The following is a 14,790-nucleotide window of genomic DNA, read 5'->3' as shown; positions in this document are numbered from 1 at the left end:
AGGTCCGTGGTTGGCAAACTGCGGCTCGCAAGCCACATGCGGCTCTTTGGCCCCTTGAGTGTGGCTCTTCCACAAAATACCACGTGCGGGCACGAGTACAGTGCGATTGAAACTTCGTGGCCCATGTGCAGAAGTCGGTTTTCAGCCTGGGCGAGTCTATTTTGAAGAAGTACTGTTGATATTTGGCTCTGTTGACTAATGAGTTTGCCGACCACTGCACTAGGTATATTTTCTATTTATACATTATCACGGGCAACAGTTTTACTAACAAGGGCATTTCCTCCCGCTTTAATAACTTTTCCCTCACTTTCCGTTAAGCCAGCGGTTCTCAACCTGTGGGTCGCAACCCCTTTGGTGGTCGAACGACCCTTTCACAGGGGTCGCCTAAGACCATCCTGCATATCAGATATTTACATTATGATTCATAACAGTAGCAACATTACAGTTATGAAGTAGCAACAAAAATAATTTTATGGTTGGGTCACAACATGAGGAACTGTATTTAAAGGGCCAGAAGGTTGAGAACCACTGCTTTAAGCCCTACTGACAACCTTAAGAGCCATCAGACTTGTGCTACTCATCTCTTCAAGGCCCTTCCAACGTATGCCTGTAGCTCAGTTCCAAAGCCACTGACATGTGTTTTAGGTTTTGTTATATTCCATTTCCAGGTCCCAAAAGCAGTTCTGGTTATCTATTGCTATGTAACAAATCACCCTGAAACTTTGGCTTAAAACAACCACCACTGCCGAAACCGGTTTGGCTCAGTGGATAGAGCGTCGGCCTGCGGACTGAGGGGTCCCGGGTTCGATTCCGGTCAAGGGCATGTACCTGGGTTGCGGGCACATCCCCAGTGGGGGGCATGCAGGAGGCAGCTGATCGATGTTTCTCTCTCATTGATGTTTCTGGCTCTCTATCTCTCTCCCTTACCCTCTGTGGAAAATCAATAAAATATATTTAAAAAAAAAAAAAAAAAAACAACCACCACCATTTTATTACCTCTCATAGTTCTGAGGTTTGACTAAGGTTAGCTAGATGGTTCTTGCTTGGGTTTTCATGAGGTTGCAGCCAGATGGTAGCTGGTGCTAGAATCATCTGAAAGCTTGCTCTTTCATATGTACGGCACCTGGTCTGGGAAGACTTAAATAGCTGTGGGCAGGCACAGCTGGGGTTCCTGAGATATCTCTTCCTATCTCTATGTGATCCCCCTCCTGGTCTTTGAAGCATGGAAGCTTCATGGTAGCTGTTCTTACATGGCAGGTGAGGGCTCCAAAAGTATGTGTCACAAGAGAGAGGAAGAGAGGAAGGCAGAAGCTCTATCACCTTTTATGACCCTAAAGAAGTCACACAAGTGTCATTTCCATCACATTCTATTTATTGAGGCAGTCACAAACACTGCTTAGGTTCAAGAGAAGGAAACACAGACTATTTTTTAATGAAAAAAAGTGTCAAATAATTGGCAGATGTGTTTTTAAATTACCAGTTGGAAAAAGGAAAAATAAAGAGCACAAAAGATGGCTTTAGGACTGTCGTTGAAACCATGCTTCACAGTTATAGTCACATATCTGAGTGATGAGGGTCAAAAGTAGGTCAGGAGTCACATACATTCAAATGTATTAAATTATTCCAACTATTTATTCTCCAAGAAAGACCTGTGTTGTTTTTTTCTTTAGTTATTGGGACAGTGATAGGAGAGAGACACAATGTTTCATCAGGAAAGTTATGTTCTAAAGCAAACTAAAGCCTGCAGGTCAAATCTGGATTGTGGCCTGATTTTTGAATGGCCCATGAGCTGAGAATGATTTTGTTTTTAAAGAGGAAGGAGGAGGAGCACAAATAGCACATGCAATAGGGATCATATGTGATTCACAAAGCCTAAAAATAGTTACTATCTGGTCCTTTACAGAAAACATTTGTAGATCCCTGTTCTAAAGCACTTTCAAATGTGTTTTTAGATGGTTACAATAGATAGAACAACAAACGTACCTCTAGGATGCTTTTAATAGATAGATTTTCCTTGTAAAATAGACTATAATAACACAGGACCTTGTCCTATCAATTATCTCTTTTATATTTTCAATCTCAGATCTCCATAATCCCTCTCATTTTTCCTCTACCCTCCTACCAACATTCTCACTTCCTCATAATAAACAACCCTTCTTCCCCTACACCTCCCTCAAGTTTTGTATGTGCAATTTTCTTTTCCCCTGTATAACACTTCTCTCCTCAAAGCCATAAATATATTTACTTGAAGCCTAGTACACAAAATTCGTGCACGGGGGGGGAGGGGGGGGGTCGCCTCAGCCCGGCCTGCACCCTCTCCAATCTGGGACCCCTCGGTGGATGTCCAGGACCGCGAGGCAGGCGGCTTGTCCCTCTCCTGGGCCACAGACGCAGGTGCAGCCTCTGGTGCCTGGGACTGCGGGGTGGGCAGCTTGTCCCTCTCCCAGGACGCAGCCTGGCTGGTCCTCATTTCTCTCGAGCGAGCTCATTTGTGCCTACCTGGTCCCCATCCCTCTCTCGTGATCTCATTTGTGCCTGGCTGGTCCCCATTCCTCTCTCCCCAGTGTTGAGTGTCTGAGCTGTTACGGCATGATGGTGTGAGGGCGTGATGACCATTTGCATATTAGCTCTTTATTATATAGGAGGATTCTTATAGTAATAAAGGCAAACAACTGAATGGAAGAAGATATTTGCAAATTACATATCTAATAAGAGGTTAACATCCACAATATGTAAAGAACTCACCCAATTCAATAGTAAAAAAAAAACCAAACCATTAAACTTTAAAATGGGCCAAGGATCCAAATAGATATTTTCCCAAAGAAGACATACATGGCCAGGTACATGAAAAGCTGGTCAACATCACTAATGATCAGAGAAATGCAAAGAAAAACCACAATGAGTTCATCTCATACCTGTTATAATGGCTATTATAAAAAAGACAAGAAATAAGTGTCGTTGAGGATGTGAAGAAAAGGAAACCCTCATGTACTGTTGGTTGGAATGTAAATTGGTGCAGCCACTATTGAAAATAGTATGAAGGTTCCTCAAAAATTAAAAATAGAACTACCACATGATCCAGCAATTCCACTTCTGGGTATTTATTGGAAGGAAATGAAAACACTAACTCAAAAAATATGCCGAAACCGGTTTGGCTCAGTGGATAGAGTGTCGGCCTGCGGGCTGAAAGGTCCTAGGTTCGATTCTGGTCAAAGGCATGTACCTTGGTTGCGGGCACATTCCCAGTGGGAGATGTGCAGGAGGCAGCTGATCAATGTTTCTCTCTCATCGATGTTTCTAACTCTCTATCTCTCTCCCTTCCTCTCTGTAAAAAAATAAAATATATTTTTAAAAAAGTTATATGCATCCCCCCGCCCCCAACTCCCCAGTTGACTGCAGCATTATTTACAATAACCAAGACATGGAAGCAACCAGTGTCCATTGATGAATGACTGGATAAAGAAGTGTGATATAGGAATATTAGTCATAAAAAAGAACAAACTTGCCACTTGCAACAACATGGATGGAACTGAATGCATTTTGCTAAGTGAAATAAGTCAGAGAAAAAAAATACTGTATGTTCTCACATGTGGAATCTAAAAAATAAAACAACAAAAAACACAAATTCACAGATACCAAGAACAGATTGAAAAAATGGTAACAATGTGTGGTGGTGACTAACTGGACTTATTGTGGTTATCACTTTGCAATATGTACATACGTATATGGAATCATTATGCTATATACCTGAAACTTATATAATGTTATATATCAATTATATCTCAATTTTTAAAAACAGTCAAAACTCCTTACTCTTGTACATTTCTCATAATTTGGTCCATAACCATATTCCAGCCTCTTTGTCTATTCCACCACCCATGCCCTTTAACCCCAGATTTTTATGTATCTACTAGGAGCCCAGCGCATGATTTGAAATCGCGCAGCGCCACCCTGCCTTGAGACCCAAACCTCTCCACGCAGAGCTCCAGCGCACCTGGCCCAGCCCCCAAACCCTCTGGCCTTCTCTGGCCGCTTCAAGCCCTGCCCTCAGTCCCTCGAGTTGCCTAGGGCTGGTCCCACCTTCTCTAGGCACCACCCCGCTTCTGCCCGTCTCCGAAGCAACGCCCCAGCTAATATGCTAATGACCTGGTCATTACCCGTTACGGCATATCAAACATTAGCATATTAGCTCTTTATTGGTATAGATGTTAGACTAAAGCGTGTCCCAAAAATATGTATACAAACTTTAACTGCTGAAAGCTCACATTTGCAAATGAAATGTATTTTCAATACTGCCTTTGTAATTATGCAAAGTGTGTACACATTTTTGGGGACACCCGTATATGTATTTTAAACACTGCCTTTATAATTATTTAGAGTGTATACATTTTTTGGGGACATCCTGTATATGCTCCTTGAAAGTCCATGCCTTTTTATATACCCATATTTTTCTCATGCTGTTTTTATATCCAGAAATACCCATTCCTTCATTCTTTTTAAAAAATTTTATTTATTGATTTTAGAGAAATAGGAAAGGAGAGAGAGAAACCTCAATTTGTTGTTCCAGTTACCACACATTCACTGGTTGGCTCCTGATTGCACCTTGACCAGGAATCAAAACCTGCAACCCTGGTACATTGGGTCAACGCTCCAACCGAGCTACCCCCGTCCAGATCCCATTCCTTCATTCTTGTCACAGTGAAAGCATGCTTATTCCTCATATCTTTCATACTGATCCCCTGATCATGGTCATGATGGAAACTGATTGCTCAGCGTTCTGCATCCTCATGGCATGTTGCTGTACATAGATCTACAAAGTACTTGTTTTTTGTTTTCAATTATTTATAGACATGCCTAGTTCCTCAAACAGAAAAGCTCCTTTTCATCTTGATATCTGATAAATACACAACTTAACAATTGTTTAAAAAATGATTGAGCCTGGCCGGTGTGGCTCAGTGGTTGAGCGTTGACCTATTAACCAGGAGGTCATGGTTCAATTCCCAGTTAGGGCATATGCCCGGGTTGCGGGCTCAATCTCCAGTGTCGGTCATGCAGGAGGCAGCCGATCAATGATTCTCTCTGATCATTGATGTTTCTACCTCTCTCTCTCTCTCCTTTCCTCTCTGAAATCAATAAAAATACCCAGTAGGAGGCATGCAGGAGGTAGCCGATCAATGTTTCTCATCATCAATGTTTCTATCTTTCTCTTCCTTCTTCTCTAAAAGTCAATAAAAACATATTTTTAAAAAATGACTGTGTGAGTGAATGATCCCAGATCCTTTTTTTTTTTTTTTTTTCGGAAAAGCCACCCCTTTCCTCAAGTTCATCCAGGGGTGCAGCTCTGGTGTTCAAGTTGAACTCTTCTTGTTCTTGTTGTTATGGCTTTCCTATTCCCAGAGCTCCTAAAATTCTGGAAGAAATTGGTCTATATCAGTGATGGCGAACCTATGACACACGTGTCAGAGGTGACACGCGAACTCATTTTTTTTGGTTGATTTTTCTTTGTTAAATGGCATTTAAATATATAAAATAAATATCAAAAATATAAATCTTTGTTTTACTATGGTTGCAAATATCAAAAAATTTCTATATGTGACACGGCACCAGAGTTAGGTTAGGGTTTTTCAAAATGCTGACACACCGAGCTCAAAAGGTTCGCCATCACTGGTCTATATCCTTTTTAGAAATTTTATGGCTCCCGTTTCATTAAATCATTTTCTTAGCACTTTAAAACTCCATCTATCGGGGACTCCACCAAGATGGCGGCATAGGTAAACACCGGAGACTGCTGCCGCAAACAACCACTTCAAAAATACAACTAAAAGACGGAACGGACATCACCCAGAACCACAGGAAGGCTGGCTGAGGAGAGACTCTTCAACTAGAAGGAAAAATAACAGCACACCGAGGCTCAGAGGAGGCGCAGTGTGGAAAAAACTCAGGTGCGGAGGTGCGCGCGCAAAGCGGGCTGGTGGCTGAGAGCGCGGTTGTCGTTTTCGGTCAGGGGGGAGTCTCAGACTCTGAGCTCCAGATACGGGCGAATCGCTGGGGACTCGGACCCAAACGGGAGAAGCGGGAGTGTCTGGCATCAGTTGGAAGGCAGCTTTCCCTCCGAGGTTTGCAGCGGTTCCGGGGGTTCTGAGAAGCAGAGCCTCTGGGAACAGGACTGAGGGCACCATAACGGCTCCCTCCGCCCGCCCTGTTGAGCCCGCCCCGCCCAAGCCCTGCGCAGAGCCATTTGCCGGATAGCCTCAGGCAAAGGCTAGATTAGCACCTCCCCAGAGGACAGAAGTTTTCCGCGGCAGACACAGCTGATTCACACAGCCAGTCGGCCTGGTGGTCAAATCCCTCTAGTATTAACTACAACAATCAAGGCTCAACTAGAACAAGACTGCGCACAAAGACCACTAGGGGGTGCACCAAGAAAGCATAAAAAATGCGGAGACAAAAAAACATGACAGAAATGGAGGATATAGAGCTAAAAATCGCAATTTTGAGGGCTTGCAAAAATGTGCTAGAAGCTGTCAATAAACTTGAGGAGAGAGTCACGAAAACTAATGAGACCCTCGATGCTATGATAAAGAACCAACTAGAAATTAAGCATACACGGACTGAAATAAAGAATATTATACAGACACCCAATAGCAGACCAGAGGAGCGCAAGAATCAAGCCAAAGATTTGAAATGCGAAGAAGCAAAAAACACCCAACCGGAAAAGCAAAATGAAAAAAGAATCCGAAAATACGAAGATAGTGTAAGGAGCCTCTGGGACAGCTTCAAGCGTACAAACATCAGAATAATTGGGGTGCCAGAAGATGAGAGACAGCAAGATATTGAAAACCTATTTGAAGAAATAATGGCAGAAAACTTCCCCCACCTGGTGAAAGAAATGGACTTACAGGTCCAAGAAGCGCAGAGAACCCCAAACAAAAGGAATCCAAAGAGGACCACACCAAGACACATCATAATTAAAATGCCAAGAGCAAAAGACAAAGAGAGAATCTTAAAAGCAGCAAGAGAAAGAGACTCAATTACCTACAAGGGAATACCCATACGACTGTCAGCTGATTTCTCAACAGAAACTTTGCAGGCCAGAAGGGAATGGCAAGAAATATTCAAAGTGATGAATACCAAGAACCTACAACCAAGATTACTTTATCCAGCAAAGCTATCATTCAGAATTGAAGGTCAGATAAAGAGCTTCACAGATAAGGAAAAGCTAAAGGAGTTCATCACCACTAAACCAGTATTATACGAAATGCTGAAAGGTATCCTTTAAGAGGAGGAAGAAGAAAAAGGTAAAGATACAAATTGTGAACAACAAACATGCATCTATCAACAAGTGAATCTAAGAATCAAGTGAATAAATAATCTGATGTACAGAATGAACTGGTGATTATAATGAATCAGGGACATAGAAAGGGAATGGACTGACTATTCTTGGGGGGGAAAGGGAAATGGGAGATGCAGGAAGAGACTGGACAAAAATCGTGCACCTATGGATGAGGACAGTGGGTGGGGAGTGAGGGCGGAGGGTGGGGCAGGAACTGGGAGGAGGGGAGTTATGGGGGGAAAAAAAAAGAAGACAAATGTAATCTGAACAATAAAGATTTAAAAAAAAAAAAAACTCCATCTATCCCCCAGCATGACTTTCCACTTAGCCTAGCTTGACTTTATGCATTTCATCATCTTAACTCTTTCCAACAGTTTTCAGTGCACAAACCACATATGTATCTACCTATAAGACCATCACCTTATTTTTCTTGCTTACCTTTTCTTACATTAAAAAATACATAAGATCTAACATCTCATCACAACTTTTATACATGCAAATGAGCATGACTTTTGGAGAAGGGGAATATTATTTTTACCACAGTCACATAAAAAGACACAAAAATTATTCTACTAATTGATAAAAAGAAAAAACAGGGACATGATAAAGGAAAACAGACATCAGATCAAAATCCAAGAGGTCATTTTGGAACTTGCACACTAACTTTTGGGATAATGTGCTTTTTTCTAGGTATGTGATTTCCTGGTAGTAGTGGAGGACCTTTCTGCTTCTTCAATCCCTGTTTATGGTCTGACTTGACTATTGGGGAATTCCTAACCTTGGAAATGGTGGCTTTAATTCCCTAAAATAAAATAACAAGAAACTCAGTGAACAAGGGAGGGGTCATAATGTAGAATCAGGAAGAGTTTATGGAATATTTAGTCAATTCAAGCACAATGAACTCCACAGGGTCCATGGATAGTCATCAGAGGATGCTTGAGGTACTAGTAGTTGTAACATCTATACAATAGTAATTATCCTTAGTATTTCTCTTACATCTGAAGTCCCAGGGTTAAAATAGAAGATGCCCATGTAAGTATCCTATTAATATTTGTGTGGTTTTGTGCGGGTTCTCACTCTTTGGTTCTCTCTCAATCACAGGATTTTTTCTTTCTCTTGTTTTGTCCGATTGTTTATTGTTTTTTAGTTTTTATTATGGAACATTCCAAACATATACAGAAGTAGAATAGTATAAAGAACCCCCAATGCCGAAACCGGTTTGGCTCAGTGGATAGAGCGTCGGCCTGCAGACTGAAAGGTCTCGGGTTCGATTCCGGTCAAGGGCATGTACCTGAGTTGCGGGCACATCCCCAGTAGGAGATGTGCAGAAGGCGGCTGATCGAACCTCCATTTACCCATCACCCAGGTTCAACAAATATCAACACAAGGGCAATCTTCTTTCATGTATATTTCCACCCGTGTACATGCTCCCTCCACCTTATGGATTATTTTGAAGCGTGAAGCAAATTCTACACATTATATCATTTCATTAATAAATTCTTTAGTTGTTTTTTAAAAAATAACCACAATACCATTATCAAAAATTAACAATAATTTATTTTATTTATTTTTTAATATATTTTATTGATTTTTTACAGAGAGGAAAGGAGAGAGATAGAGAGTTAGAAACATCGATGAACATCGATCAGCTGCCTCCTGCACACCTCCTACTGGGGATGTGCCCGCAACCAAAGTACATGCCCTTGACCGGAATCGAACCTGGGACCTTTCAGTCCGCAGGCCGACGCTCTATCCACTGAGCCAAACCGGTTACGGCAATTATTTAACTTCAAATATTCAGTCAGTATTTAAATTACTCTAGTGGTCTCATATATATTTTTGCAGTTGCCTTTGATTAAATGAGGGCCCAAACAAATTCTGCACATTGCAATTGACTGCTAAGTCCCTTTAAGTCCATTTTAAGAAAATGAAAACACTAACTCTAAAAGATATATGTATCCCCATATGCAGCACTATTTACAATAGTCAAGATATGGAAACTACCTAAGTGTCTATCCATGAATGAATGCATTTAAAAATGCGATATGTATACACACACACACACACACACACACACGCACATATATATGAATATTCAGCCATAAAAAATAATTAAATATAGCCATTTACAACAACATGAATGAAGGCATTAGGCTAAGTGAAATAAGTCAGAGGAAAAAAAATACCCTACAATTCACATATATGTAGAACCTTAAAATACCAGAATTCAAAGATACAGAGAACAGACTGGTGGTTGCCAGAGTTGGATGGGAGTGGGTGGGAGGGGTATAAAATGAGTGAAGGGGGTCAAAAAGTACAAACTTCCAGTTATAGGATAAATAAGTCATGGGGGTTTAAGTTACAATAGGAAGACTATGGCTAATAATACTGTGCTGCATACTTGAAAGTTGCTAAGACAGTCAATCTTAAAAGCTTTTTCTTTCATAAGAAAAAATATTTTGTAATTATGTATGGTGACAGATGTTGACTAGACTTATAGTGATTTAGCAATATATACAAATATCAAATCATTAAGTTGTACAACTGAAATGAATATACTGTAATGCCATATGTCAATTATACCACAATTTAAAAATGAAAAGGCAAAACAGAAAGGATTGTTTACACAAGGTGATACCTGAGCTAGTAAGATGGACTGACAAAAATGAGAGTCATAATGGGTGAGCTATTAAGGAAAAAGATATGGAAGTAAGGTTGGAAATCTCTAGTGGCCCACCAGTAATAATTGTAGCCCAAAACATCTTAGGTGCTCTCCAGAGAGGTATCAGTTATGAGGATGAAGGAATCAGATGTTGACACCAGTCATCTTTTTAAATGGAACATTTGAAGATATGCTCCTTAATTCACAAAGGTTTTTACTTAAACTATAAAGAAAAACATGTGTGGATACAGAAGGACTGAAAGAGAATCATCAGAGAATAAAATAGTTTTTTTTAAACTGATTTCTGAAAGGGAGAGGAAGACAGTTACATCAATGATGAGAGAGAATCATATATCGGCTGCCTGCTGTACATCCCACACTGGGACTTGAACCCCAAACCCGGGTGTGTGTCCTTACCGGGAATGGAACTGTGACCTTCTGGTTCATAGGTTGATGTTCAACCACTGAACCACGCTGGGCGGGCAAGAATCTTCTTGGTTTTAATGTGATGTTAATAACTATGTATTTCCTACATTGTATGTACAGTTAACCTCTGAATATGGGGGTTAGGGGTTCTGACACACACACACCCCCGTGCAAAATCCATGTGTAACTTTTGACTCCCCCCAAATTTAACTGCAGTTGTCCCTCAGTGTCCGGATACCAAAATTGTGGATGCTCAAGTTCCCTATATAAAAATGGCGAAGATCAATGCATACAGTCTGCTCTCCCATCTGAGAATTCCCAATGGTGGACAGAAAATACTATCTTCTTCCACAGTTGGTTGAACCCATGGACGGAAACCTGGGAATACAGAGGGTTGACTGTATATTGAAAACAAAATCTGTGTAAAAGTGGACCCCATAATTCACTCATGTTGTTCAACATAAATGAGAGCCACGATGAATTACTACTAGAAGTGTGATTTCAAAAACGATTATTTTAATCTATAGGTTCCTTCTCTTTTTTTCTTGCATTTTTAAGATCAGGTCAGCCCTGGCTGGTTTGGCTTAGTGAACAGAGCGTCAGCCTGCAGACTGAAGGGTTTGATGTCAAGGGCACATGCTCCGGTTGCAGGCTTGATCCCCAGTAGGGGTGTGCAGGAGGCAGCTGATCAATGATTCTCTGTCATCATTGATGTTTCTATCTTTCTCTCCCTCTCCCTTCCTCTCTGAAATCAATAAAAATAAAAAAAATAAAAAAATAAAAAGATCAGGTCATTTGTTCTATGGAATTTTCCAGTGTAGATTTTGTTAATTGCACCCTGCGGTGATTTAATGTGTTCCTATACAGATTCCTGGCTCTCAAGTTGTCAATAAGATCCTTTAAGCTGCACCATTGATACCCAGCAGTACAAATTTTGTCTTTTAATTGCATTAAAACTACAAAACTAAGGTATGTCTTGTATTGATTTTAAAGGATATGTTCCTAGCTCTTTTTCCTTCTCCAACCTCAAATAACACTTTCTGAAAATGCATCTTTTGCTTTTAGTCAGGTTTCAAATTCCATTAGTTCCATTATAATATAATTAAGAGTGTTTTATCATGGAGGTCAGAGTTTCTCAGAAGACCAGTGTCAAACGTCACAGAAAAGTCAAGTAAATTAGGGACTAAAACGTGTCTGTGGACATTGGCAATTTAGATCATGCATTTGTAATGCTGTTTTCTGTTATAAATGAAAAATTTCTCAACTGCTCCCTGGTTGAGTAACCAACTACAATGATATGATCTAAATTATGTGTTTCATACCACTTTGAACATAACTAAAAATGAAAAATTAACCAAAATAAAACAACTCTCAACTTGAGATATGAAAGCACACTATATTCCTTATGGGGACTAGTAGTATTTGTGTTAAACAAATGCAGTTAACACCCCAGCATATTAGTAGCATTATCTGACAAATTTAAAATGTAAGCCACCCAGAGTATCACTATCAATTACAATGGTATTGCTCATCTCCAAGATATCAATTCCACTTTTAGAATGACTACTGGAGGTTACAAACATAACCAAGACACCTTTCTAAGCTACATGATCTAAGTGCCCCATACTTCTCTCCCCTCAGCTTTCACCCACTTTTTTTCTGCCAGGTCTCAAAGGTGAAGTAGGTCACTGTTTTTCTTATCTGCCTCATTTTGATTCTTCCACTTCATGTTACACCTTTTCTGTGTATTCCTTTGGGGCAGTGACCTAACCATACAATTATTTTTTCCCATACAGCCTAATAGTAATAATCTATAACAGAACATTTAATGAACTGCATTAATCACTCAAAGAAGTTTAATATTTTTGCCATATTTATCTACATATTAATGGCACCTATGGCTTTTTAGATTTTATGACAATAGATATGTATTACCAATCTGTCATTTTTTAAAATGTTTTTATTGATTTTAGAGAGGAAGGGAGAGGAAGAAACATCGATGTACAAAACATCCATCGGCTGCCTCCCACTGGGGACTGAACCCACAATCTGGGCATGTGATGACCAGAATTAAACCTGCAACCTTTCGGTGCAGGGGATGACGCTCAACCATTTCGGCCACCCAGATCAAGTCTGTCCTAACTCACTTTGGAAGACAATTGTCCTATTTTCCTTTTATTGCAGAAATTAGAGGAATATTCAGTGGGGGAAGTGAAATAACAGTACCTTCTTTGTCAGGTTTCGTCACTATGGAAGAAGTGGGGTGTAATGTACCCTTGGTGAAGAGAATGTAGTTATGAAAAAACCTCACAGCTTTCTTGGTCCCTTGTTCCCATACACTGAGGAGCTCAACTCTGCTGTCAGGTCCCTGTGGTAAGAATTCTTTTGGGGGCTACTCCACAAGACCAGTATGTCCTGAGTGCATTTCTGGTCACTCCTGCCTACCTGCCAAAAGGACATTTTCTTTAAAAGCTTATAACGTTTTTATATAAAATTAACTATCAGGAACTCTCATTTTGGGGCACTGAAGCAAAACTATGTTCCCCAAGACTATTCTCCAGGAGTCCCATATACAGTAACATCTAAATTTCCAATAATTGAGGATGACACTGAAATGTCATTACTGTAACCCAGCTTTCCTTTCGTACTTGTTGAGGGCACCCAAAATACTGCCGTATTCTTTCATATTAGTGGTGTTTTGCTGATACAAATTACTTAAATGATTGGTCTTCAACAGAAAAAAAGTTAATTGTCCCAAATAAATATTGAAAATACCAAGCCTGGAAAGCTATAGTTTTGATAAGACAAATTCCTCTAGCAAACTGTCATCGGTAAAAATGTTCACCAGTGTGTAATGTAAAAGTGAAAGGCTGATACATTTTTAAGATTGGGGATTAAAGCAGAAATAGAACTATGGTACTAAAAACACGCTGGCAGTGGAAGTATTTTGTAACTCAGCAAATAAGAATAACATGGAAGTACCTTTATATCCAACAATTCAAAAATGTTCCTACTATGTGGGCAATAGAATTTTGGATGAAATTTATTTTAAAAGCTGAGGGGAAACTATACTTTATCTGTACAACAGTTTCCTATCTATTGATCAATTGAAGTTCAAGAAGTTATTGGCGGAACCTGTAATACTTTGAGGTAAAGATTAACAACTGCTGATCCTCTTATAAAATGTTAAACAGTGTAGTGGGAAAGACAATGACCTGTTAGGTAAGATTAGCTGAATGTTTTAAAAAATCAAAGTTATTAGAGTACAATTAGAATGTTATGATTATTTCTCCATAAATCAAGATTTGAAATAGCACCGTAAGATTTCCATCATTTAAAAGAACTGGCACTTAATAAAGTCCTGAATTTATTTTGCTTTTATATCAATAAAAGGAATCTCAAAGAGCCAACATTCGAGTGCCGCCTGCATTTTAAGAGCCAACACAAAAGCTTCTCGCTCAGCCCTCCCGGATGAGATGACAGATAAGGTTGTGGCTCCAGCTGCAGCAGAGCAAACCCAGGCGCGCTCACCAGGTCGCCTCTACATTACAGAAGCATCGGACTCCCACTGAGGGGAGAGACCAGATCCTGCTGGTTCTTAAAGTTGTTCTTATAGGTGCCTTATCCTTAGTAGAGAACTGCCTTTTTCAATTAAGCATCAAAAATTAAACCACAGAAAGTTGTTTGTGATTCCATTACATTCAGACCTACAGTTTGCACAAATCAAAACCAGAACAGTTTAAGTACTAAAGTTTACAACTGACGTACCTCATGAAATTAAAATTTTAAAAATACAATTATCTTCTTTTCCACCCAGACTTCGGGGTATTTAAAATACCAAGTAATTCCATTAGCTATCCAAATTAAATTTTCTGGAAAAACCCCACCACACCATCAGAATTTGAGCCCCCAAACTAAAAAAAATAAAAATAAATAAAAACACACACACGCAGCACAATGTAGGAAGAATTTATTTGCCTCATTTGAAAAAAATCTCAATAGTGCATTGAACTATAAATTCAATCTTCTCATCCGAGGAGTTGCAAACAAAGTTTAAACAGAAACGTCCCATTGCTTCAGGTTTACATTTTGAAAACTCTTACATTTACCGAGGGAGCATATCAAAAAGCCAGACTTCAAGTATTTTAAGGCATAAACTTCGTAATGAAGGGGTCTCCTCTCCTGCTCCCCGTGCCGGTTCTGCGGGAGGACAGCTCCAACTTCCAGCAAACGGCCCCGGGCGCCGAGCACCCCGAGAGCTGGAACACAAACACTGGGGCGGAGAAGTTGTGCGTCATCCTCCGAGTTTCACTCCCCGAGTGCGAGTGCAAGAGCGAACCCGAAGGCTCCCCCCGCCTCCACGGGGTCC

The sequence above is a fragment of the Myotis brandtii genome, unplaced genomic scaffold, assembly GCF_000412655.1.
Source record: "Myotis brandtii unplaced genomic scaffold, ASM41265v1 scaffold352, whole genome shotgun sequence".
In the NCBI taxonomy this organism is placed as follows: Eukaryota; Metazoa; Chordata; class Mammalia; order Chiroptera; family Vespertilionidae; genus Myotis; species Myotis brandtii.
This window is presented reverse-complemented; position numbering follows the sequence as displayed.